Below are 26,038 nucleotides of genomic sequence, written 5' to 3'. Positions count from 1 at the left end.
ACATCCAGGATTGCCTTCTGAATGCGACCCACGATTTTATTTCTGCTAACAGAGAAGAGTGTGATTCCTCGGTCTTCTGGGCAGTAGCTGGAACCCAGAACATGCGGACAGGGAGCACTGCTCATCCCCACATGGAACATGTGTCTGTAGAATGGCTTTCCTGCTCCAGGAAAGGGGAGAGAAATGCTGGTGTCGGGGGGAAGCGAGTGGATCCATGAGGAGAGAAATCGAGTTTGGTAAAGGAGGGGGGTCGCTGTGCAGGAAGACCCACAACCGTCCTCCAGGATGGCTCCCGTCCTGGCCGGCCCCTGTGCCCAGGCTTGCCCTTCATGTGCCCAAGCACACTTCTGTCAGCTTGCACGCCTTCCCATAAGTGCCCTCCCCCCCACCCCCGCCCGCCCCCCGCAGTCCTCACACCCACGATTGCAAAGCTCGTTACCAGGGTAAGAAAGATCCATTCGGATTTTGGAAAATTCCTGTGGCTCCCCAAAGTATCAGGAAACCAAACAGAAAAGCCCATATAAGGGAAAAATATATATCTTTGGGCTCATCTCAAAGGAATATTTTCCCAATTTCTGTTTAACTTGGGTTGCTTTCTTTTAAGCCACGCAACGTGGTGATTTGGGTGGGTTAAGTTGGACTATTACCAAGGCCTCCTTTTCTGAATTCTTACTGGATTATGGTTTATATGCTCTGTGTTATGGGTTGAATTGCGTTACCCCCAAATTTATACACTGACGTTTTCACCTCTGAAACCTCAGTATGTGACTGTATTCAAAAATAGAGATGAAGGTAAAATGAGGTTATTAAGATGTCCCAATCCAATACGACTGGTGTCCTCTGAGAAGAGGCTTTCAGGGCACACAGACGCCCTGGTCCTGGACGTCCAGCCTCCAGAACTGAGAACGTAAACACCGGTTGTTTAAGCCTCTCGTTGGTGGTGTTTGTTATGGTAGCCACACTTTATTACGTAGTATCTTCTATTCTTTTCCCTTTCCTTTGACTTTTATAAAAGTCGAACATACACTTAGATGAGTTTTGACAAGTATATACACATATGTATTCACGTAATCAAGTATAATTATAGAATATGCTCATTTCCTCAGAAAGTTCTCTCATGCCTCTTCCAATCTGTTACCATTCCTTCAGACAACCGTGTGATCATAGATCAGCTCTGCCAGATCTTGAACTTCCTAGAATGGGTGAGTGTGAAAACATACTGTGATGCTGAGTTTTCTGCTCGCCCCTTGAGCTCGGGCACGTTTGCTCTAACATATCTGCAGCTATGTTATTAGGGACATCTGCATTTGGGAACATTTGTCTTCCCTGACCATTAACTTTTTCTTCATTGGGAATTTCGTTCTTTGCCTCTGTCTGTTTGCCTCGAAGTCTACTCTGACTGATAGTGACGGATCTCCACGAGCTTGTGCCTTGTGCACAGTCGTGTTGGGTCCCCCTTTACTTTCCATCCATCCTGTCCTTTGCACGTAACGTGTGTCACTTATAGCCACACACTGTTGGCTCTTGCTTTTTTATCGTCTGATAACTTTTGCCTTTTGATTGGAATTAGTATATTTACATTTTAGCTTATTTGATAGCATGTTATAAGCCTACCATTTGTTATATATTTTCCCCACCTCTTTTCTTTTATTTTGCTTCTCTGTTCCTTTTGTCTCCCTTTTCTCAGGTTATTTATTTATTTTAAGTAGTCGATGATAACTCAGCTGCCGCCTTTAGACTATAACTCCTTGTGTTGTGTTTCCAGTGTTGCTTTAAGATATTTAACACTTATCTTCAATTTCTTCTGTCTACTCAGCATCTATACTATGCCACAAAGTGGGAGAAGGGACACTACCCAACTTCAAGACTTAATACAAAGCTACAGTCATTAGGAGATGTGCTGTTGGTGAGACTATGGACAAACAGGTCAGGGGGACAGAAAACTGAGCCCAGAAACACACCCACTCATTTAAGGCGACTGATCTCTGACCAAGGAGCAAAGGCAATACAATGGGGCGAAGACAGTGTCTCCTGCTCTGTTTTCAACAAATGGTGTAGGGACAACTGGACGCCCACATGCAGAAAAGTGTATTTAAACACAGATCTTACCTCCTTCACGAACATTAACTCAAAAGAGAACACAGACCCAAATGTGAAATGCAAAACCGTAAAACTGTTAGAAGATAACCTACAGAAATCCTGGAAGATCTGGGGCGTGGTGATGACGTTTCAGATGTAAGGGAGAAGGCGTGATCCATGAAAGAAATACGTGATAAGCTGCACTTCATTAAAATTAAATTATTCTGCCCTGCAAAACAATGTCAAGTGAATAATCAGGCGAGTCACAGACTGGGAGGAAATGCTAGCAAAAGACACATCTGAGAAAGGACTGTTCTCTGCAACACACAAAGAACACTCAAAACTTAGCAATGAGAGAACAAACACCCTTAAAAAGACCTCAACAGATCCCTCACCAAAGCAGATAGACAGATGGCACGTAAGCACATGAAAAGATGGTCCGCGTCATATGTCATCAGGGAGATGCGAAGTAAAACAATAATGATGTATCACTACGTATCTATTGGAACGGTCAAAACCCAAAACGCTGACAACACCAAATGCTGGCGAGCACGTGTAGCATGGGAGCTCCCGTCCATCGCTGCTGGGGACGCAGCACGGTCCCGCCAGTTTGAAAGACAGCTTGGCGACACTTTGCAAAACCAAACACACTCTTATCACGTGTCCCGGCAACCTCACTCCTTGGTACGTACCAAAAGGAGTTGAAAACTTAAGTCCATGCACAAAGCTGCACGTGGATGTGTAGAACAGCTGTGTTCATAATTGCCAGAACTCGGAGGCCACCAAGATGTCCTTCGGTTGGTGAATGGATGAACGAACCGTGGTCCTTCCAGACAATGGAATCTTATTCAGCACTAAACAGAAATGAGCTACACGCCATGAGAAGACACAGAGGAAACTTGAATGCACTTGACTACGTGATAGAAGCCAGTCCGAAAAGGCTACAAGCTGTAAGATTCCCAGTCCATGTCATTATGAAAAAGGCAAGCCTGTGGAGTCTATAAAAAGGTCAGCGGTTGCCAGGGTTTGGGCGTGATAGGGTGGGCTGAATGGGTGGAGTACAGGTTTTGGAAGCAGCGATGCCTTCTGTGCGATGCCGTAATGGTGGATACGCGTCCGCACCCAGGTGTGCAAACCCGAGAGTGGCCGACGCCACGAATGGCTGCCGTTGAACGCTGTGGGGTTCGGGGGGTTCTGACCTTCGTGATGGAACAAATGTCCCACCTTGGGGGGAGGATGCCGATGGTGGGTGAGGCTTGGACGTGTGGGGGCAGAGGGTACGTGGGAACTGCCTGCGCCTTCCTCTCAATTTTGCTGTGGTCCTAAAACCGTCTTAAAAACACAGCATCTCTAAAAAGTAAAAGTGTGTTGTCTTCTATGAAGTTTAAGCAGCCGTGGGAAATGAGGCACACTCCCTTCTCATGTGGCCTTTTCCCCTCCTGCCTTTGGTGGTAGCCTTCACGCAGTTTGACCCGGATCCCAACTTTCCTCCATCCCCTGGCCCCGGGTGCGCACGTGCACCGTGCAGACAACAGAGCGTTCTTTGCTCCGAAGCTCTTATCCTGGAGAGAAGAGCACTCACATCCACCACATTCCTACTGTGGACGAGACACTGCACTTTCAGACAGGACCCGCGCAGTCTTCCCAGTAACCTTCCACAGTGGATGCGGGAGCGAATCGGGACTCCGAAACTTACGTTCTTCCCACAGGGTACACAGCAGGAGGCCGGTGGAGCGTGAATTAGAACCCGATTCTGCATCGTGCCGGAACACACGCTCCTTCTCGTGCCCAAGCCTCTGCTCCCTGGGGGTTGCAGGAGTGGCTTGGGGAAAAGGAAACAGCTCTCGGCCCCGTGTGACCATCACCGACCAGATCTCCTTGGTTTAAAATCCGTCCTCAGCCTCTACTTTTGGCAGTAAATTGGGTATCAGAGGTATGCATTATTGAATTTCATGTTCTGAATGTTTAATTCTCCAAGCGTCACGTAATTAGCCATTTGTAACGTAAATTGTTTTCATTACTGACACAAATTGCATTAGGCTCCGGATTGGTGAGTGGCATTAACACGTCATAAATACAAACCATCCCGCAGCAGGAAAGTCGGTCAGAACTCAGGTAGCCCCGGTCCCTGAGCCGAGCACCTGACAGAGTCCTCAGGGCTCCCAGAACAACACCCGTAGACTGTGTGGGAGGGGACAGCGACTCTGTCCTTCCCCTGACGGGCCAGCGGGGCGCCTGGTGGTGGCGGAGAGGAGAGCACTTCCTATTACAGCAGGACCACCCCTTCTGTGCCGGGGGAACCCAGTGATGCTCACAGTTACCGTGTCGATCACCTTCCAGAACGGACATACTTTACACACGTTCTCTTATTTTCAGTTGATCCTCTGATCCGGCCGTGAAGCGCACTTACTCACGGAGTGGCCTGGTAACTAGGACACACGGGAGGGCAGCGGCGGAGCCCGGATTCAAGCCCAGGTAGACGTGCCGCCCCGGCGGGTACCCGGCCAGGACAGCTGTTCCGAAATCGCCGGGAGCGGCCCACCTGCTCCTGACCTTTTGTCCCGAACGCCTCTGCCCCGAGGTGCAGAAGAGGATCCCTGTAACCGGACAGCCCGGCTGTGACGCTCGGGAGCCGCCGTGATGACTCAGCCCCCACCTGCCCTGACGGTAAGGACCTGCGGGGCGGTCGGGAGCCCGGCCGCTGCGCTAAAGCTCGTGGTGCTCACACTGTGCCCGGTGAGCAGGGCCGTGCCGGGAGCGCTGGGGACCAGGAAGGAGGAAGGACAAAGCACCACTTCCAGGCCCGGCCTCCACAACCTCATCCATTGTCACGTGGTGTGGACAGAGAGGGAAGCCCCTGCTTTCTGGGGGCGTCCCTGGGTTCAGAGCATCACCATCCTTCCCGCCCCGAGTTCGAGCCTCCGCCAGCGGAGTCATGTGCGAGTCCTGGCCACGCACCCAGCCTTCCTGGCAAGACCTCTCTGCCGGCCCCTCCCGTCCTCACCTACTCGCTGCTGCACTGTTTGGGGCAAGTCGGGGTCGTCTGATCAGACCTGATGCTCCTGTTTACGAGCCACCGAGGAAGCTGTGGGCACCCGGGTCATCTCTCACCCCGTGACCCAGGACTTCTGGAACCCAGGAGCAGGGCTGGCTCCTGGACCCCTCTCATGGGCACGGCGCCCCGTGTGGTCCTCGTCGGGGGGTCACGCACACGACAAGGCACACACCAGGGCCCTGCACACACAATGAACTTTAACGCCCTGAGGCTGCCATCTTGAACTTCTCAATGACTCCTGGCAAGTGGCCTGCATTTGCCTTTCGCACCGCGAACCAGGAGGCCAGCTCTTTGCGGACCCTCGGCTCTGAACCCCCTTACAACCTCCCCCCTCCCGCAGCTTCCCACATCTCCCGGATGTGCCTTCTGGAGCCCATAACCATCTCCAAAATCTCTGATAGCTTCGCCTTGTCTCTAGATATTTTCTTCACTTTCTTCTCATCCGCACAGAAGAACTTGAAGAAAGCCCTGCTTCCCTCCACCCTGTTCGGCTGATTTCCCTTCCAGGCTCTTCTCTTGCTTGCTTGGAAAAGTAGCCACTCCCCGTCTCCACCCGCCTGTCCCCAGGAGTGTGGCTCTCAGAAAGCAAGCCACTGGCTTCAGGTGGGTCCTTCGTGCTGCCTGGCAAGGCAGCCCACGTTTCTTTAGGACTCTTGCTTTCCTTTTCTACCGGATGGCTCTTCGCCAGCCCCTTCCCTCCCCAGCTCTAGCTGGCTCACTGTCAGCTGTGCACGGCAATGACAAGACAGCCGGCGGAGGGGGGCTTGCTTAGCCTTAGCCTTAACCACTGGCACAGGTGTCCTCGCTCCCTGCCTTCCCACAGTGGATGACGCTGCTGTCAGCATGAGCCCCCTCTCCTGGGCACCTCGCCCCACCTTCTAGTCCAATCTTGTCTTTCCTCTGCAGGGTGGATGCCTCCCTGCCCGCGGATCTTCCCCTGGGCGTAGCAACACGGCATTATCTCTTGCATCCTGGAATCTCCCTCCGCCCCCCTGCCCCTCTCCTGCCCTCCTTGGCTCCTCCCTTCCTTTCATAACGCTGCACGTCCACACTGCTGTCTGTGCTCTCCTTGAGCTCTGTCTCCATCCCCGAAACTGCGTCTACACCACGGAGGCCCTTCATGCTGCTGGCTCCCGGGTCGGCCCCCAGCCTCCGCTTAGGGGGTTCTTCTTTCCTCCTTGAAACTGTCTCTTCCCCTTGTATCAAGGGCCCCCTTCTGCTGGCTCTTCTTCAATGTCACCGCCATTTACGTCTGGGACCCCGGCCGCCTGCCGCCTCCCAGAAGTCCCAGTGCAGGAGCCCCCAGGACCCACCCAGATGGTCTCTGCCCTGCAACTTTCTCAGGGTCCCGGCTTTCCCTGCCACTTTGGCTGAGAACATGCCCTGGGATCCCAGAGCGCACGCCTGCTTATCGATCCCTCCTCTTGGATACCCACTGGGCGTCTTCAACGGGTGTCAGTAAAGAACCGCTTAGTTCTTTCAGTGATCGTGACACACCCTTGTGGTCCGTTCCCTTTCTCCCTGATCCCACAGTCAACAAGTCAGCAGCCCTCCTGGGTCTGTCTTCTAAATACACCTGGAACGCGGCCACCCCATGGGCCGATCCACATCCCATGTCTGAGCCGCTTTCCAGGCACCTGCTATTTCCTCAAGCTGCTTTCCGCCCGGCAGCCAGAGGGATCCTTTGGAACCATGCGCTATCACGTGACTCCTCTGTGGCAAGCCCGAGTTGAGTCACCGGCATGGCCTGCAGGACCCCGGGTGCTCCCACCTCTGACGGCCTCCCGCGAGCAGGAGGCCTGTGCCGGTTCTCGAGCGGGTGTCCGCGGTTGGCCCCGCCCTCCACTCCCGCGTCTGCCGGCTGCTGTCGCTGTGTCCCTATTTCTCGTTAGTCCCGTTTCCTCTGTACTCACCACCAGCCGAAGCACTCTGTAGGTTATCACTTTACGTCCCTCCCCTCGCTGGAATGTGAGCCGTTCATAAAGGCAGGGTCTTTATCTGTTTTCTTCCCCTCTTTATCCCTACTGTCTAGAGGAGGGCCTGGTTTATCAATATTTATTAAACAAACGAAGGGCTATCGGCTATGCAAGATCAATGCCAGGTCCGTGTGCTAAAGTGTATGTTCTTAGCTCACAGGGAAGCTGCTTGGGCCTGCTGCTCTATTTAAAGGCTTTTAAATCTTGAACAAGCTCGGTCATTTGCTTTTCTCACCGTTGACGATGAGACTGGAGGGGAGGAGCCGAGTGGGCACCGGTGCCCGGGGATGCCACACGGACGGCCCGGTGGACAGGTGGAGTTGGTGCCCCAGGAACGTGAGAGCCGAGCAGCGTCACACGCGGGCCGGGGGCCGTGCACCAACAGCCTGTGCCGGGCCACCCGTGAGCACGGAGATGGGGCACCGTGAGGAGAGGGGTGGCTGGGCTCCATGACGGGGAGCTTGAGCTGGGAGCAAAGGAATGTTCTCTTTGGGGAGGCAATCACGTGCAGGAAACGTTCAGAGAGATTTCCGTCCGTGGTTAATTTTTCTTAAAGCTTTCGTTCTTAAACAGGCAAACAGGCATAATTTGGACATTCCGCTGATGGAGAGTGTAACTAACTCCCCCCGAAGCCAGGTGAATTTTTTACCGAATAGTGTACCAGCCTTACAGGAGTTTTCCAGCCAAGCTGGGGGGACAGATACAAACCACCAGGGGCGCCTGTGGGGCTCACTCGGTTGAGCGTCTGACTTCGGCTCAGGTCACGATCTCACGGTTTGTGAGTTCGAGCCCCGCGTCGGGCTCTGTGCCGACGGCTCAGAGCCTGGAGCCCGCTGCAGATTCTGTGTCTCCCTCTCTGCCCCTCCCCTGCTCATGCTCTGTTTCTCTCTGTCTCATGAATAAACATTAAAAAAAATTGAATTTGAAAAAAAAAAAAAAAAACACACAAAAAACCAGGTACAAACCACCAGAAGATACAGCTAAGGAACATTAGAGCCTTCTCAGCAGCACCAAACCAGGATGATGGGATGTGCCTGGGCTGGGACAGGCGGAAGGGGCCCCAGAAGCGGTGGCCCGGCTGCAGGTTCATGCAGGCAGTGATTTCTTACCCATCCCCGTGTCGTCACGGGGTCTCAGCCCCAGAAAGGGAAAACAGTTGGGTGGGGAAGAGGGAAGGACAAAGAAGGGGATTTTATAACCTCCCTTCCCTTTGGTCAAATGTGAGTTTGAAAGTGACTCAGCTAACCAGTGGCACCTGTGATCCGGCAGGCCCCAACCCTGCAGCCCTCACCAACTCCGGGGGATCCCAGGAGCCCCGAGGGTCGCTCAGCCACATGGATCCACACATTGTCCCCTGCCAAGCTTCCTCCTGGAGCCGGATGCCTCTGCCCCCATTCTCCTCTCTCGCCGGCTGATGGTGTAGATGTTGGACATGGGTCGACAGAGCCCTGCTCGATTCCTCCGGGGTCAGATCTCCACCCCAGTGGAACCCCGCCCCAGGCCATCAAGGTTACAGCTATTTCATTCACCTTGACATGTTCCCGCATTTCATTTCTCCCTTGGCTTGCCAGAGGCCGGGCCCGGGAGTCAGGGTGAGCTGAGTCAGCACCCACGGGGCCAATGCTCTGCACACCTTTTTCTAGAAATGTTCATCTATTTAATGTCCATTCTTTAGCTTAAACTGTTCGTTAATCATTCTTTCAGCTGTGTATTGCATCTCTCCTCTTAGCGGGTAAGCTCTGTGAGGGCAGACGCTAGGGTAGAAGCTTCACAAGTGGGCATGTGGGGCGGGGTCTTGACGAATGTACAGGAGTGGGCCAGGTAGGGAAGAAAGAGGGACGCAGGGCCCTGGGTGAGGAAGGCTGTGAGGCATTTTGAAGGGGTAAATGTGGAAAACGGCTCTCGGGGTTTTACTTCCATCTGTGGAATCTGGGGCGTCCGTCTCGTTAAGATGTGGCGTCCACTTGTCCTTCTGCACCTGGACGGGTTTGTCGCTGGCCTGTAAGCATTAGGATGTGGCCGAGCGCAGTCTGCCTAACTCCCAAGGGGGCCTCAGAAGGTGACGACGTTCCCACCTCGTATTCTAGAACACTCACTTGCATGTGGAGCCCCAAACCACCGTGTCAAAAGTTCGGCCACCCCCAGGTCGCCATGTTGGGAGGAAGCTCAGGCCACACGCAGGGACTCTGGTCCCTGGCCTGGCTGAGGTCCCTGCTAACCACAGCTCTCACTGCCTCTGGGCTGTCCCGGCTCCCGGATGTGGAGATCCTTCCAGGCCCGAGCCTCCCCAGCCAGGGCCCCGGGTATCACGGAGCAGACAGCAGCCTCCTCTCTCGGCCTCCTGCGACCCTCGACTGCAGCACCCGTGAGTGTGAGACGGGGGTCGTTGAAAGCCCTGACATTTGGGGGTAAGCTGTTGTACAGGAATGGTGACTTGAACGTGGCTGAGACGGGGAAGGGGGTGAAGGATGATGCTGGAGAAATCTGCTGAGCTCACTTAGGGTGTCTCTTGGCTGCCAAGACCAGGAGTTGGGATTTTTATTCCATAGACCAGTGGTTGGCAAACTTTTTCTGTGAAGGGCCATATGGTAAATATTTTAAGCTTTGTGGGCCATATCCAGTCTCCGTTGCATTTTCTTCTTCTTCTTTTTATTTATTTTTTTACAATCCTATAAAAATGGAAAACCATTTTTAGCTCAGGATCATACAAACATGGGCAGCGGGCCAGATCTGGCCCTCAGACCGCAGTCTGCCAGCCCTGCCACGGGCCATGTGCAGCCAAAGGGGTTTGTAAATGAACGAGTAAACGAATCTGACTTTGAACAGAACATCAACCACCGCAGACGTACTAATTCCAGGTGTTATAAGAGACATACATCGATATATCATCCGTGTTTTCAAATTCAAGAGCTGGGTGCAAATTGGTATTTGCTCTGCTCAGATCTGAGGCACTCGTGCGTCCTAAGAAGCATGTGCACAGTTTTGGGGTAGGAACGGTGATTTTTTTGTGTGGCAAGAGGACCCTGGGACATGTGAAGACTTTGAAATCTTATTGTCTGAATAGCTGATGTGTTGATAATTATTTTTCAAATGTCCTGTATCAGAAGTTTTATGTGAAATTAAGAGTCTCGGATGTCATGATTCTCATTCTGCCCTAGGACGAGAATTCTGAAAATGGAGATGTGTGGTCTCTCTTCTTTTCAACTGAAAGATTTTGGAGTAAATAATGATCCTCACAGTTTTATATCGTGCTGTCTGTGCAAGATAAAACCTCGTAAGGAACTGCGAGCCAGAGAGCGCAGCCATTTTGGGGAGGCTTTGTCACGTCCGTGATGGAAACCGGGTGCTGCTTCACAGAATTCAACAATAGTACGTGTTCTAATTTTCTTTAAATAAGCAAAAAGGTTGGTTTCAATCATTATCCACCTGCTCGTCGATGCGAGGTGCGATTTCACGTCTTCCAAATGCACCCGACCAAACCGTCCTTTGCCCAGTCATTTAAAAATTCTGTTTAATGTTTGTTTATTTTTGAGAGACAGAGCGTGAGCAGGGGAGGGGTAGAGAGAGGGGGAGACACAGAATCCGAATCAGGCTCCTGGCTCTGAGCCGTCAGCACAGAGCCCGACGTGGGGCTCGACCCCACGAACCCTGAGATCATGACCTGAGCCAAAGCCAGATGCTCAACCGACTGAGCCACCCAGGTGCCCCGTGCAATCATTTTTATTCGCAAAAGGACCTCTTGGGTTGTAAATGTTCGGTCCAAGTAATTTTGCCTCTGTCTCGCCGGGAGAGAATACAACCTACTTCGCCCAAATGTGAGGCAGGACTTTCGGCTCACGTGGTCGCTCCAGTGAATGAAGGATCGAAAAAAATAGCTATGGAAGCCTTGGCAAGTTGTTCACCTGGTTAAGCCCTAGCGGCTCTACCTGTAACCTGGGAACAAATGAGCGAAAGAACAAGTAAATGCACAGTGAGCGGGTAGCAGAAAAATCAGCGTTCAGCCCCTCTATAGCCATCGCTCTATTTCCTTTTTCCAAGAGGTTGGTGACACAGGATACTATTGACAGGTCACAGGTGATAAGGCAGGGCCTCAGCTTCCGGGCTTTGTGAAGTGGTGAGCTATAAAATAAGGCAGAGCAGGTGGGAACATACCAAGAGATCCCAAGAAAAATATCCTTTACAACCGTATGAAAAGTATTCATTTCACAACTCACGAGAAGAAGTTGTTAATTTCTTATAAAAGTTAGATTTCTTTTGGCCAAGTCAATTAAAATAATACTTTTCTTGGTGGCATTTTCTGGTTCTAACCGTAAGTTTCCCTAAGCACCTTCTTCTGAATCGGGCCAAAGCCAAGCAGATGCCGGCTCTCTCACAAGACATCTTACTTGGTTTTGTGAAACCGTGTTGTTTACCGAGGGGAGCGTTGGGGGATGCTCACTTTCAGCCCTAACTGTCGAGGAAGGCACTGTGGTTCCTTTTGTAATCCTCTGCTCCTTGTGTTCCTGCCCTCTCTGTCCCACCTTCTCTCAGAGGATGTAATACCCCGCTGCTTCCTGACTGCACTGCGATTTTAGCCTCACGCCTGACTTTTCTCCGACGCTGCTGGCCAAGAGGGTCCACGGCTGAGCCAACGGATGGAATCAGGCTCATCTCTGAAATTATTTATGATTCCTATTAATTCTCTCTCTCTCTCTCTCTCTAATAAATAACACAGTTAAAAGAGCCCATCGGATTGAGGACAGGCACTACGGTGCGGAGACTCAGCACATGGACGTCCACGTCGGTTTGCCAGCTCCCAGCACCCCCTACCAGCGTGGGAGACGAGTTACTTAGTCTCTCGCTGTTCTGTTTCCTCACCAGTAACACGGGGATGTCGATAGCCCTCCCTGATCCCCCCGGCGACACCCGGCGAGTCGGGTGAGTGAAAACACCCACAGCCTCAGAGCAGTACCCAACACGTGAAAGATGCTTGCCGCGTTTATGACAATTTCGCAAAGGGTTCTAGTCAGTGGTGTTCACTACACGATGAGTCTCAGTGGATAACGGGTCTGGATCGAGCAGAGGAGAGACAGCATGTAAATGTCCAGAATAAATTTGGAAAATTGCAGAAAAATTCACTTGGCTAGTTTTCCTTGCTTCAGATTAGAAATGTATTGACCTGTCATGACCGGAAATCTGGTAAGTATTTGGAGCGTAAATCTAGATATCCACGTTTACCTGCTGGAGAGTTAAAGAGAGTGATCGATATTAGTTAGGAACATGAAGTGACTATTACATTAAAAAAAAGTTTTGTTTTGCTTTTTGGAGAGAGAGAGACAGAACACAAGCGGGGGAGGGACAGAGAGAGGAAGACACAGAATGGGAAGCAGGCTCCGGGCTCCGAGCTGTCAGCACAGAGCCCGACGCGGGGCTCGAACCCACGAACTGTGAGATCATGACCTGAGCTGAAGTCGGACGCTTAACCCGCTGAGCCACCCAGGCGCCCCACGAAGTGACTATTAAAACTGATACACCTTCACAATAATGTGGCCCAGTGACATTTTTTAAGATAGTGACTTTTCAAGACAGTGACATAGTCCTGATGCCTATTTTGTTCTGCCCATTCAAAACCATGCTGTGTTTTCTTTAATAGGAATTGTTTTTCGTTTGTAAAATCATGTTGGCAAAGTTAAGAAGTATCAGGGGTCCGGTCTTTACAGCCCACTTGAGGTTCTAGTTCAATGCTAACATAGCTGGCATGGCTTTGGGGTAAGAAGTATCCCTCTGGGGCTGTTACAGCCAGAGAGAATGGTGAATGACAATTTACAAATGGTCCATGTTTGTCTCCAGACTCGTGTGTGTGTGTGTGTGTGTGTGTGTGTGTGTACAGGGAACAGTAGAAAGATGAGGAAATCCTAGAGAATAGCGATACACAGAACAGAGAAAGAGAATTCCAGACCCTGTCCCAACTATTGAGGGAGAGTTAGCAGGACAACCTCCGTCCATCTATCACCCTCTGCTAGAGTGATCCAGGCAACTCAGGACACAGAGAGGCAAAGGCCAGTGGTACAAAGTCCGAAGCATTTATATGACGTGGGAGAACCCCGTCAGGACGAGCGCAGTGAGGAAGAAGGAAGGCCCTGAGGGACAGGTGAACAGGGGCGGGCACTTCGAGAGCCTCACTGAAGAGAAGCAAACTTTCCTTAGGAATTTGCTGGCACAGACTCAGTACCCACAGCGAGACTTCTTCTTGGAAGTAAAAATTGGTCCAGACGCAGGAAAGGGGTTCAAGACGAGTGTGGAGTGGTGGTGACGGCCACGCAGAGCTGGAACGGCCGGGAGAGACAGAAATCCAGGGAGCGCCAGAGCAGAGACTGTTCTCATAACCGCACCTGCCGATTTTTAAAAAAAATCAGCCACAGGTACTGCTTTCTCACACCACTGCTGTTTTCACTACTCTCTACTACTCATTGGCCATCAAAGAACAGACGCTGTCTCAGTACTTTACGTATTGGCTTATTTAACCTTTTCACATTTAAGAGGTAGTTACTAATATTTTTGTTATCGTTCTTCTTTCCAGAGAGGAAGAAAGGAGGCACAGGGACATTGAAAAGTGGTGCCTTCTTACCTTCTGTATTTTCTTCCGGTTGTCGGTTTCAGGAGTTCAGTTACTTGATCTGTTTGTCTCGGTAGATCCAGAGTTGAACCCAGTGCTTAGCATAGACGCGGTGATTACTGCTGAATAAATCAGAGTAAAATTAGAATGCCTCGTGCACGAGTCTGCATCGCTTGGCGGCTCAGTGTCTGGCTTTACAAAGGTAATAACGCCATTCCGGGGATTGCGCGACGTATGACGCGAGTCGCTGTGTGAAGTCGTGATGCACAGGACGTGTGCAGTCGGCCGCGGTCCGTATTATACGGAACGGAGAACGGAACTCAGGCCGTAGATTGTGCAGTTTAGACTTCGGGGTGTGTTCCAGATGGCCCCAAGGGTGGCAACGTGGTGACCACGGGGAAGTAGAGGAGGAAGGTCCCCGACCACAGATCTGCACGCTTAGTGAGGCCAGCACCCCGTGAAATGTGACTTGTCCCCTAAATGCAATTACAAATTGGACTGAAGTGAAAACGCTGACAGCTGACACCTAGTGTAGCCAAGTGTAAGCCCGAGGGAAGCTCGCCGTGCTGGCGGGTGGGAGAAAAGGAGATTGTAGGAGTGCGGGGTGGTGGAGGCTGGAGGGACGCCGTGGGCAAGAGGCAGGGGTGTATGGGGCTCGGGGTGTAGTTGATCTCCCGGCTCTTTACCTCCCGGCCTGGAGGCCACGGTGCCGCCTTCCCGGGTGGTTGGCAGCATCTGAAGAACAAGGTTTCACTCTGAAGGCAGAAGCACTCGGTGGTGTTGGTTCCCTTTTCTCCGCGTGAAGTGATCTTTACCTTGAACAGTATTAGGTCACCGGGAAATGTTCCTGGCTCTCAGCCGTGTTTCTGGCCCTACGATAAACCCGGAAAATGCACGTTTCCCTAAATTCTAGTTATGGGGGGCTAACACGTGTTTCCCGTGGCTACCCTTAGAGCCTTGAACTCAGTCATCCGATCTCGCACCGCTCACCTCGGAGTCGGAGCAGTAGAAGGTTGTCGAGCGCTTCTTGGAAAGGCCGTGTTTTCATTCTTTGCAGCCATAATGACCTCAGAGGCGCCTCCAGGCTCTCTCAGCATGACTCTCCTGCCCAACCGCCCGAATCCAACTTGGCTGTGCAAGGGTTCTGCCCCCGCCTCCCGTCACAGACTTCCCCAGGTTCTCTGGCATCTAGTGTTGAACTTGCTGGCTGGAGGCTCTTGGTTGGTGGCTTTGCCCTTTTAAAAATAATGGGCCTGTGATTTTGCTCTCTTCAGTCCTTCGTGAACCTACTGAACTTTTCAAAATGTCAGAGAGAAAGAGAGGCAGGGAATCAGTCACTGGGTAACTTTTCTCCTTCTCCAATATTCGGAGGCAATTATCAGGACTAAAAGTTTGTCTTCTCACACTTACTATTCTTTAGGATTCTATCATAGACGCGTTGTCTCATGGTGCATCTACCATTTCCTGGGTCTCCGTTCCTTTCCCAAGATGGGCAACGGCCTTTCTGGTTTAAACGGGAGGTTGGCGACCCCTGGAGGGGGTGAGGTGGACCCCCGTCACCGTGGTCATACTGACTCTGTGCTCCGGAGGCTGGCTCTGCTCTCGCCCCACTGATACCTGGGATTTACAATTGTGAATGAAGTAGGAGAGAGTAAACTTTCCCGTGCCCTGTTGTCAGGTAAGTAATGGACGGAACCCACAACGAAAACCCCAGATTCTGAATGCTTGTCTGGGCTTTGCAAGTTACCGTGTTATTTATGCTATTTAATGAAAGTGTCTTTGCCATGTGGATGCTACGTAAAATAATTTTGTCCACGTGAATTTCTGTGCTGCCTCCATGTTTATCAAGTTGGTTAATTTGGGCCCCTGATTTGATTGTAAACTTGGTTCCATCCATTTCTATTCTCCTTTGATTCCATTTGAGCTAGTGTGTGTCTGTACCTGATGTGGTCGTCGATGCCGTTTCGTTTGTTCCATGCCATTGGCATTGGGGTTTTATTTTCAGGGGGGATGCCTCATCTGAGTTTTGTCTCCCTGCTAGTTTTTCTCCCACTGTCTTTTCAGATAATCAAATATATTTTGCATTCCACTTGAAATTCATTTAAATTTATGTTTTCAAGAACTGTTCATGTTATTTTAGTGTATTCTTTCTGGGTTACAACCTTGAACACTATCTGCTGAGATTTAACGTTACTTTATTTAAATACAGAAAGCTGCTCATTTTTGTCAAATTTATATTTACGGATTTTACTATTTTAAGCACAGGGTAAATGAATTTTTTTTCAAATTTAATTTTCCATTTTTTGTTGATAGAATGAGAAATAATATTTCATTTTGTGTAGTGACCTCATATCTGTGGCCTTATTCCTTGTAGTTGTTCTGAAGATTCTTTTTTTTTTTTTAATTTTTTTTCAACGTTTTTTATTTATTTTTGGGACAGAGAGAGAGCATGAACGGGGGAGGGGCAGAGAGAGAGGGAGACACAGAATCGGAAACAGGCTCCAGGCTCCGAGCCATCAGCCCAGAGCCTGACGCGGGGCTCGAACTCACAGACCGCGAGATCGTGACCTGGCTGAAGTCGGACGCTTAACCGACTGCGCCACCCAGGCGCCCCCTGAAGATTCTTTTTCTAGATGATCACAGCAGCCGTGAATAAAGACAGTGTGAGTTCTCTCTTTCCATGTGTTACTTCTTTTTCTTGCCTTCTTTCATTAGCCAGGAATCTCCAGTACAGCTCCTGTGTTAGCGGTAGAATACGTAGTGTGGCGATAAACATTACTACCTTTAAAATACTGTTTTCATTTTTGCCTTAAGCAGTAATATGCCTTCTAAATAAATTATGAGAAAAGAAAACATTTACCATCTTTTATATTTGCTGAAATATCTGCCAGTTCTGATTGGAGCTCTTTATTCCTTCAGTAGGTCCGTGAACTTTAGGCTTGAAGAACTTCCCCTAGCATTTTGAAACAATTGCTTTAATGTTTATTTTTATTTATTGAGAGAGAGAGAGAGAGAGAGAGAGAGAGAGAGAGAGAGACAGAGACAGAGATGGAGAGAGCACAGTGGGAAAGGGGCAAAGAGAGGGAGAGAGAATCCCAAGCAGGTTCCACACTGTCAGCCCAGAGCCTGATGTGGGGCTTGAACTCACCAACCGTGAAATCATGACCTGAGCCAAAACCAAGAGTCCGACCTTAAGTGACTGAGCCATCCATGTGCCCCATTCCCCTTAGCATTTTTATAGGTCAGGTCTGTTGATGAAAAAATCTCAGTGTTTAAATCTGATCTGTTTTTTTTTAAATTCTCATTTTCCAAGGATATTTTTTACTAGGTATAGATTTCTTGGTTGCCTTTTTTCTTTTAGCTCCTGAAAATATAGTTTTGTTGTCTCTTAGCTTCCATTGTTTCTGACGAGACATCAGCTGATGTTCCTGTCATTTTTCTTCACCCCTCTATATGTGCTATGTTGTTTTCTTCTAGGTGCATACGAGATTTTCTCTTTAATTTAGGATTTTAGCAAATTTATGGTTAGCAAGATTTATGATGGGCTTAATTATGGTTTTCTTCTTGTTTATCTTGCCTGGGTTTCATTGAGTTTCTTGGATCCGTTACTGGTATTTATCACCATATTTGGAAATTCTCAGTCATTATTTCTTCAAATATTTTCTGCCCCATTATCTTTTTTTTCTCTCCTCAGTCTTGGACTACCGTTGCACATATGTTAGGATGCTGGGCGTTCTCCCACAGTTTACTAAGACTGCACTAGCTTTACATCAGCCTTGCTTCTCTCTCTTGTTTAGATCGTATTATTCCTGTTGACCTTTATTCTGCTGCCTTCAGTTTGTCGGTAAGCCTGCTCATTGACACCTCATCTCGGATACTGGGTTCGTCACTTTCAAGCTTCCATTTGGTTTTCCCATTCATTCATTCCCTATGAGCACATTTTCCTTTAAGTCCTTCAATACATTTATAAGAGCACCTCTGGGGTTCTCATCTGCTCTTGTCAAAGTCTGGGACATCTTGGGTTTAGTTTCTGTTGACCTTTGTTTTTTTTTTTAAAGGTTATTTATTTATTTGGAGAGAGAGAGAGAGAGAGAGAGAGAGCAAGCAATCAGGGGAGGGACAGAGAGAGAGGGAGACAGACGAAATCCCAAGCAGGCTCCATGCTGTCGGCCCAGAGCCCAGATGTGGGGCTTGATCTCATTAACCATGAGATGATGACCTGAGCCTAAATCAAAAGTCGGACACTTAACAGACTGAGCTGCCCAGACGCCCCTCTGTTGACCTGTCTTGGTTTTGATTTTGGGTCTCATTTTTCTATTTGTTTACATGCCTACTGACGTTGTTTACTGTAATCTGAACATTAAGAATGAAACCACACGGAGACTCCATGTTTGTGCTCCATGGTAGCAATCTGAGTTTGCTTCAGGAGGCAGTGCCCGTGTCTGAATTCAAGCCAATTTGTGTCTTGTCTGTAGCTGGCAGCGGTTGAGATTCCATTCAGTTCCTTCTGCCTTCAGCTGCGGTGTGTTTTGCGGGGCCCTCTGGGCCATCCACCTGCGTATGTGTATCTAGCAATCCCCCCAACAGCTTGGGCAGAATTTATGTGCAGATTTCGTGTTCACTCCCCAGTGGCTCCCTCTCTTCCAGGATTCACTTTAACTTTCCAGATGTCCTGCCTTGGGCCTCATGCAGATGGGATAGTGCCCTTCAGAAAAAAAGGTGCAAATTCATAAATGTCACTGTTGCTTTCCCATGTTTCCAGTGCAGATCTCCTCTGGTTCCTGCCTGCTTCTGGAATATTTTGTCCAAGTTTTATAATTGTTCTCTGAGCGTTGGTCCAAGGACTCTAGTCTTCACTGCTGCTGAAAGCTGGCCCTTCCTTCTGAGAGTGTTTGAAGATTAAATTTTTCACATGACATTATTCATCCTACATGATTCTAAAGGTACAATCGTCATAACCATCAACATCGTCATCGTTAACATTTTTTTTAACATTTGTTATTTAGCTACACTCAGAAGGATTGTGTGACGCTCCATGTTGAATACATAATCAGCTGTAGCAATAATAGCATCACATACTTGCCCCACTGTGGTCAGCTGGAAAAGGCTTTCAGAGGTGTCTAGTAAGACGTCCAAATCCCCAGAATGTATGACTATGTCATCTTACACTGTGAAAGAGACTTTCTAGCTATGATTCTGTTAAGGATCTCAAGATGGGGAGATTCCCTTGGACTGTCCAGGTGGGCCCGATGTGGTTGTGAGGGTTCTTATAAGAGGAGGCAAGAGGGTCGGAGTGGGGAGAGGGTCATTTGATGATGAAGCCAAGGGAAACAGAGTTGGAAACAGAACGTGATCTTTCTGACTCTGAAGCTGGAAGAAGGAGCCATGAGCCAAGGAATGCAGGCAGCCTTTAGAAGCTAGAAAAGGCAGGGCAGTACGTCCCTTCTGCAGCCTTGTGGACTTTGATGTTGGCCTAGAGAGGCCCATTTTGAACTTCTGACCTCCCAAACTGTAAGGAAACAAATTTCTGTTGTTTTGAGCCATTAAGTATGTCATCATGTGTTACGGCAGCTCTAGCAAACTCATGCCTCCCGAAACGATTTTGTTGTAACTTTCATTTTATAAAAAGGAAACAGGCACATGGACCTTCCCAGGTACAATATGCTTAAAGCAACTCGTCAGAGACTTACTTCTATATCGTCACTACTTTCTGTATATTCGTATCGGTCTCTTACTGAAAATGACTCCATTGCGCATTTAGGCTTAACACTTGGAGAGCAATAAGGGGTGACAACGGCGGTTTTGAGAAGCGATCCTCCTGGTAAGGAGAGCGAGGGAGCCCCCGAAGAAGCTGTGTTCACCGTCCTCAATGTCCCTACCTGCTCTATTGCTGCTGATAGTGATTTTACATCTCCTCCTAAGGGTTAATGATTAGTGGAAGCTTATAAACCAGTTAGTATTTCTATCTCGGACTGTTTCGCCTTGAGTTTCCCTTTATGTTATGAACTATTTGTAATAAGCTCAGTGCTAGAATATTTTAGCGTCTAACTGGCAGAAAGAGCTGCGTGCCCTCCAGGGTCACAGGCTAGCTATCCGATGACTAGTTCTCGCCAATGGAACGTGGGAAGAAGTAATGTGTCTGTTGCGGGCCATGGTGGGCTGTGTGTGTTGTCTTCCCCGTTTGTGGTGACCACGGAGACCGCTCCTCACCTGGGGTGTTAGTGATGGAGGGGCCTGGACTCTGGAGTCACTCCTTGGAGCGGAGTCTCCCAGGGGATCTGTGCTGGACTCTCTCTAACAAGAGGACTTAAATTGTGTTCTGCCATTGACGCTCTGGGACCATTAGGGCAGCCGCTCTTATCCACTCGTGTTTTTAGCTAGGAAATCATGCAGTCGTTAGATGGAGACAGAAAGGCTAGTTTCTGAGGATCAAAACGTAGCTACGAATTAGGGAGGGAACTCCCGTATGACACTTTAACATACATCTTTTATATTCCTGTATCATCCCTAGAAGATAAATATTTGGACAGGAGCCCAAGGCTCGAAATGAGTAATGGCTTTCCCCAAAGATAACAACCAGAAGTTGATGGGACTAGGATCTAAAGCCAGACCAGATTTCAAAGTCTAAATCTTATCACTACAATGCACTACTTTTAAAGTTTCAGAACTAGGGACTGCTATAATAATTTGGTTCAAGCTCTTCTTTTTTCCAGAGGGCCACAGGGAGTAAATGGCAGCATAAGTTGGTTTCCTGAATTTTTAATCTTGTGCACTAGTGCAATTCTCAATGGGGAGAAGGGGCATCTCATAACGTCTGGAGATGGTTTTGGTCGTCACGACGGAAGAGGTTTCACGGTGTCTAGTGGGCGGAGGCCAGGGAGACTGCTGCACATTCTACTTTGCACAAGACAGCCTCCATACAAAAGAACGATTCACCCCAACGCCCCTAGTGTTGAGGACGAGAAACCCCGTTAAGGGGCGTACATCCGCTATGTAGCAGAGACAGGACTCAAATCCATGGTACCACCGCCGCACAATGTCTTTCTAGAAAGGTTAATTACCGCTGACCAGGGAACTCGGGTTCAGCCTTTTCACTGACCGCTTGGGAAGCCCAAGAGATACGTAACGGAATCACGTCACACGTTGACCTTCGCCAGGCTGTGAGCTCTTGGAGTGCAGGGTCGAAGCCATGCGGTGCTGGTTTTTCGACGCCTACGTTACATAGTAGGTCTTTGATCCCCTGTTTATGAAGTTGCTACACGAATCATTCAGCGATTTTTCTGTCCCCCTGAAGTCGATCCTAACGACAGCCCCTTGTAAAATAACCTGAGAAAACTGCTTCATCAAGCACACATCTTCTCCCCGGTTGACAAATTGCACAGCCGTCCTCAGTCCTCCGTGGAACCGGGGCCTGAAGATTAATTGTGCGGCCGAGTTCTTTGTGGAGCAGGCCCCGTGCGCCCTTAAATTCCGAGGGGTGTTTGCTCTCGTCCTGTACATTTATAGCTGGCTCCTCATTTCTTCTGAGTCTTGTAATTCCTGGCAGCTGCTTTCAAGGGACAGTCACCGCTCCAGTGGCCGTTTTTCTGTGCACCGCGCCTTTCTGATTCCCTCTCCCGCCGCTCCGCAGCAGGGTCTGAGTTGTTATGATGTCTCGTTTCCATTTGGTACAGAATCTCTTGTGCAGAGGTGTTTCCTTAATTGGCATCTTTGCGTTGGGAGCTTGGAAAGTGGGTGCCTCCCTTGTCCACCTTCGTCTCCACCTGACCCCTGGCTGCCCGTCCCAGGCCTCTCTCTCCACTCCTCTGCATTTGGGGCTTATCTGGGGTTCACGGTCCTCCGAAAAAACAATTTCCACAGCCCGTGAGCCCACGTTATCTGAGCTGTATCTAAGGTATGTTAACCAATTAGAAAAATAAATGAGTGTGGAAAAGGAGGAGAGAGAGATCATACACAAGAGGTCCCAGCCCCCCAAAAGTGCTTTGTGGTTAGAAAAAAGCCCGGCAGAGGCCCGGCTCAGGGTCGGGGGGGGGAGCTGGCCCCGAGCGCTGCTGGGCTCTGAGTCTGTTGACCCGGTGACAACTGTTTCTGTGCAGACGCCGTGCAAACAGGTGACGTTCATCTGGGTAAGTGACGGAATTTGTAAACTGCCATGGTTTCCTTTAGAATAAACCCTTGCCCTACATAGATCTTTATTGTTTCCTAAAGAAATGCTGTTTGCACCAGAGAAATTTCGACTCCTGTACCGCAGTCCCATTTCACACACCAGTGTGCTTACAGTCCAACACCACATCCCCACGGTGCGGTGGGAACCTTCCTTCCCCCACCTGCCGGCCGGGCCCAGAGGACCTCAGACTCGGGTGTGCGTGAAGTACCGTGAAGGGAGAAGGTGGGGGACGTGCTTGTTCTAGAAGGGCCCCAACGCCCTGGGAAAGTCTCCAGCGGCTCTGGGCTTGTTCCTCTTGGTCCAGAACACCTGTACCTCCCACCTCCCCCCCCACGCCCAGCCCCACCCGCTGGCACCCACACCCCCGGCCTGGCTCTGCAGATGTCCCTTTGAGGGGCGCTGACGGCAGGTAGCTGGCACTTACCTGCATCCCTGTCCCGTTCCCTTCTGGGCCCCTGCCCTGCGGGGGGCCGGCCTGCCCCTTCAGCCTCCAGGGGTGGCAGCCTCAGGGGCCCAGCCCTTTCGAGGGCAACGAGGTAGGATCCCCTGTAAAAGCCACGGATGCACGTGCAGCTACCCACGCCCCTGCGGACGTGCAAGAACATGGTGAGGGCGCACCGTAAGGGGACTGGAATAGGGACACGGGGACTGTTTGAGGACTCTGAAAAGGCAGAGGTGGTTATGTGCGTGATGTTTCTGTACCTGCTCCCAGCATGTTGTACCGGGTGGGATTCGGAGCAGCCGGCTCGACGGTGCTGACTGGGGAGACTGGGGGGCGTCTGACGGAGGACAGGTGCGCAGCCAGGACAGGTATGGTTGGGGGAGGGGACGATGACCCCGTGGGGCTGGCCGGAGGGGCTTCCTGAGTTTTATGTCTTGGTGACTGAGACGGCTTGGGGCGGTTGGCAGAGCTCATGGCATAGAGTAGCACCCAGCACGATTTGCCGAATCAAGAGTGGAGATGTACCATCTGAGCACTGATGCTTCTGTTTCTTGGCACTTAAAATAATTTTTTTTAATGTTTATTTACTTTTGAGAGAGAGACAGAGAGACAGAGAGACAGAGAGAGAGACAGAGCTCAAACAGGGGAGGGGCAGATAGAGAGGGAGACACAGAATACGAAGCAGGCTCCAGGCTCTGAGCTGTCAGTACAGAGCCTGACCTGGGGCTCAAACCCACCAACCGTGAGATCATGACCCGAGTCGAAGTCAGATGCTCAACCGACTGAGCCACCCGGGCACCCCTATTTTTATTTTTAATTAAAAATTTTTTTAATGTTTATTTATTTTTGAGAGAGAGAGAGTGCACGAGCAGGGGAGGGCCAGAGAGAGAGGGAGACACAGAATCCGAAGCAGGATCCAGGCTCCTAGCTCTCAGCACGGAGCCCAATGTGGGGCTCAAACCCACGAACCGCGAGATCATGACCTGAGCCGAAGTCGGATTCTTAACGGACTGAACCACCCAGGCTGTTTCTTGGCACTTTTAAAACATTTGTTTCGGAGTTTCTTACTTTTAAATGACTTAACACATTGTGTGTCCTTTTTGGTGTATATCTATCTGCTGGTCATTTGTTTTAATGTACACGTTTACCAGTATATCATGTATATTAAAGTGCAGTATGTCGGTGTATTACCGACATGATTATCAGACTGAGGGGGGCCATCCCGGCAGAGCGTGTGAAGTTAGATTCATTATTGACTTAGTAATTTTTGTGGAGATCTAAGTCACTTCAGGCATTCTAGAAAGAAGGGTAAGATTCTTTTAGATAAAAGGAGCTTTGAAGAGACTGTAGGAGAAAAGTTCTCAGGAAACGTTGGACATAGGAATGTGGCCATTAACGTAAGTAGGAACATTTTTTACACTTGGCATCTAACAAAATTAAGGCATAGAGAAGAAGAGCAGAATAGAAAATATGAAAGAAACTGCCGAAGGGGATGTCGGAACGAACGTCTTGGGCCGTGTTCTCACAGGAAGAGGGGAAACACCATTCGTGTTTCCTAATGGGAAACCTAATGGGAAACAGACCTAATGGGTCTGTCTCCGACGCGTCTACAGAGATATCAAGGGGGCGCTGCCATGTGGGAAACGTGTTCTCCAAGAATAGAAATCACTCGTTCATGCTTCGCTTCCCTTCCTTCCTTCATCCCGTGCCCTCTTTGCTCTCATTTTTGTCCACAGTGCTTTTCCCTTCTGAGATGACTCAGGACCCATTTACCGTGGCTGTCGTCAGGCTCTCCCCAGGTAGAGACAAGAGGATGTTTTTCCCCTCCTGGGCTATCGATGAGTGTACCTGTCTCTCCTAGGACAGGTGCAGAGAGGGAATTCGGAGATACTGAAGGAACGAGTACCTCTTCTGTTGCTTCCATCCAGCGAGAAGCTAGAAACACAGGCCTGGTTCTCTGGCCTCAGGCTTCTCTGCACTGGGGACATCAAGTAACAAGTCGGTCTACACAATAGTGGGCGTATTCTCCAAGGGTTACCGACGAAGGCACTGGGGTCAGACAGGTGCAATTTTAGGCATATTCGCCAGTCCCGGCCGGCCGCACCTGAGTCCTTGCTACAGTCCTAGAGGGTCCAAACGGTTCCTTTCAGAGGAAGCACGATTGTTGTGCAGATTGGTTATAAGATGGGAGTGGGGATGGTCTCTGTCCCCGCACGTTTGGTCCCTTTTGTCTGGCTAACGCCCGCACCCCTGTCATTTACAGCAAACATCTACCAGGTGCCTAGAACAAGCCACATGCCCAGTTGCCGGAATTAAGGTCTCTCGCTTTTGTTTCATTTTCTTTTTGGATCCTGACCCTGTGCCAACCCTGGTTGGAATGGTCTGGAAAGACAGTGCGCAGTGAGATGTTGCCATCGGTGCGGGAGACCGCCTACCCGTGCGGCTGGACCCACACCGCACACCCACAGGGGCAGCGCCGTTTGCCAGCGAGTGAGCTGGGGTTCAGGGCTGTTCAATCTTGAACCCAGAGTGGCTACTTCAACAAGTGAAGTACAAGAATGGGGGACTTGAGCCTTGGGCACAGTGGGGTTCTGCCACTGACTCGGTCCCTGGCTCTCTCTTTTTGTGTTTCTACCTAGAGGCTGCTGTGATACACACAGTTGTCTTTTTCTTTTCTTTTCTTTTCTTTTCTTTTCTTTTCTTTTCTTTTCTTTTCTTTTCTTTTCTTTTCTGCTTCTGCTTCTGCTTCTGCTTTTGCTTTTGCTTTTGCTTTTTTCTTTTTTTTGAGATTCAAGTGAAAACCACAATGTGTTATGCCCAAGACATCTTTTGTTCTGTTTTTTAAGATGCATGTGCATTTTAGGAGAAACCGTATCGCTGTTTTAGATTCACTCACCTGGGAACCACTAGTGTTTTGCGTGAGTTCTGTTTGATTTCCTTAAACTTGAGCGAGGCCATGAACTGCCCCTGCTTTTGCTCTCTGTGAACGCAGTTCCGCCACGTTCCAAAGGCCAGTGAACCCCACCCCGAGAGCTGGGGGGTCACCGGGGATCAGGGCCGTGCATTTGGACTGGACACACATTCGGTCCCCCTGGAGAGCCGCCCCGAGGACAGCGTGCCCCCCGCTCGGCCACTTCCTTGTTCCCACAGAGCCGGCCCCCGGGGCTGTTTGGTGGGACACTGTTCCCGGCTGCCGTGTCACATATTCAGGCCTCCGATCTGCTTACTTTTCCTCCTGTGAGAGGGGACTTCCTGTGTTCCCTTGTGCCTCATCTTCTCCCCTCCCCTTCCACTTGGCTCCTCTTTCTGTCCCCCCCCCCCCCACTGAAAGCCGCTCCGGCTCTGGGACTCCAGGTCTGATGGTGGGAGCCCCCGGGTGAGGGGCCGTGCCCAGTGACAGCGCCTGTGCCCAGATGGGATTGGGGCCAAGTGCGGGCCTTTACCTTGAAACATCGGCTGAGCGGTCTGTGTTGCAGAGCCGGATCTTGCTCGCCTCGTAAGAATGTGCGTCTTTCATGCCTGCAGGGTGAAAACACACAAACAGAAAGCCTGTTGCATAAATGGGGCACTTTCACACTTCCCTAATTAGAGTGTGACTCGGTTGACGTCGTAAAGTGGTTTAGTTGTATGTTTCAAGAGCAGTAATTTGACTTCTGGGAACATACCCCGAGGGAGTAGTCTAAATGCCTCCAATTTGCTAGCTGTCCAAGCCCAAGACCGGCTG

At 50.1% G+C, this 26,038-nt stretch overlaps 1 long non-coding RNA gene across 2 annotated transcripts; it reads right to left on the bottom strand.

Annotated features, from left to right (window-relative positions):
• Positions 1-13,156: 13,156 nt before the first annotated feature.
• On the bottom strand, positions 13,157-25,835 carry LOC109269113 (uncharacterized). Of its 2 annotated transcripts, none has more exons than XR_002080957.2 (3): positions 25,758-25,835; positions 13,718-13,827; positions 13,157-13,481 (listed from the first exon to the last, which is right to left on the bottom strand). It is a non-coding gene; the product is annotated as an uncharacterized LOC109269113 (long non-coding RNA). The 2 variants fall into 2 exon arrangements; XR_002080958.2 differs by having other exon boundaries at positions 13,718-13,824.
• Between the last annotated feature and the right edge of the window lie 203 nt (positions 25,836-26,038).

This window comes from Panthera pardus, unplaced genomic scaffold, assembly GCF_024362965.1.
Source record: "Panthera pardus isolate Hobbes unplaced genomic scaffold, ASM2436296v1 HiC_scaffold_26, whole genome shotgun sequence".
Classification (NCBI taxonomy): domain Eukaryota; kingdom Metazoa; phylum Chordata; class Mammalia; order Carnivora; family Felidae; genus Panthera; species Panthera pardus.
This window is presented reverse-complemented; position numbering and strand designations above follow the sequence as displayed.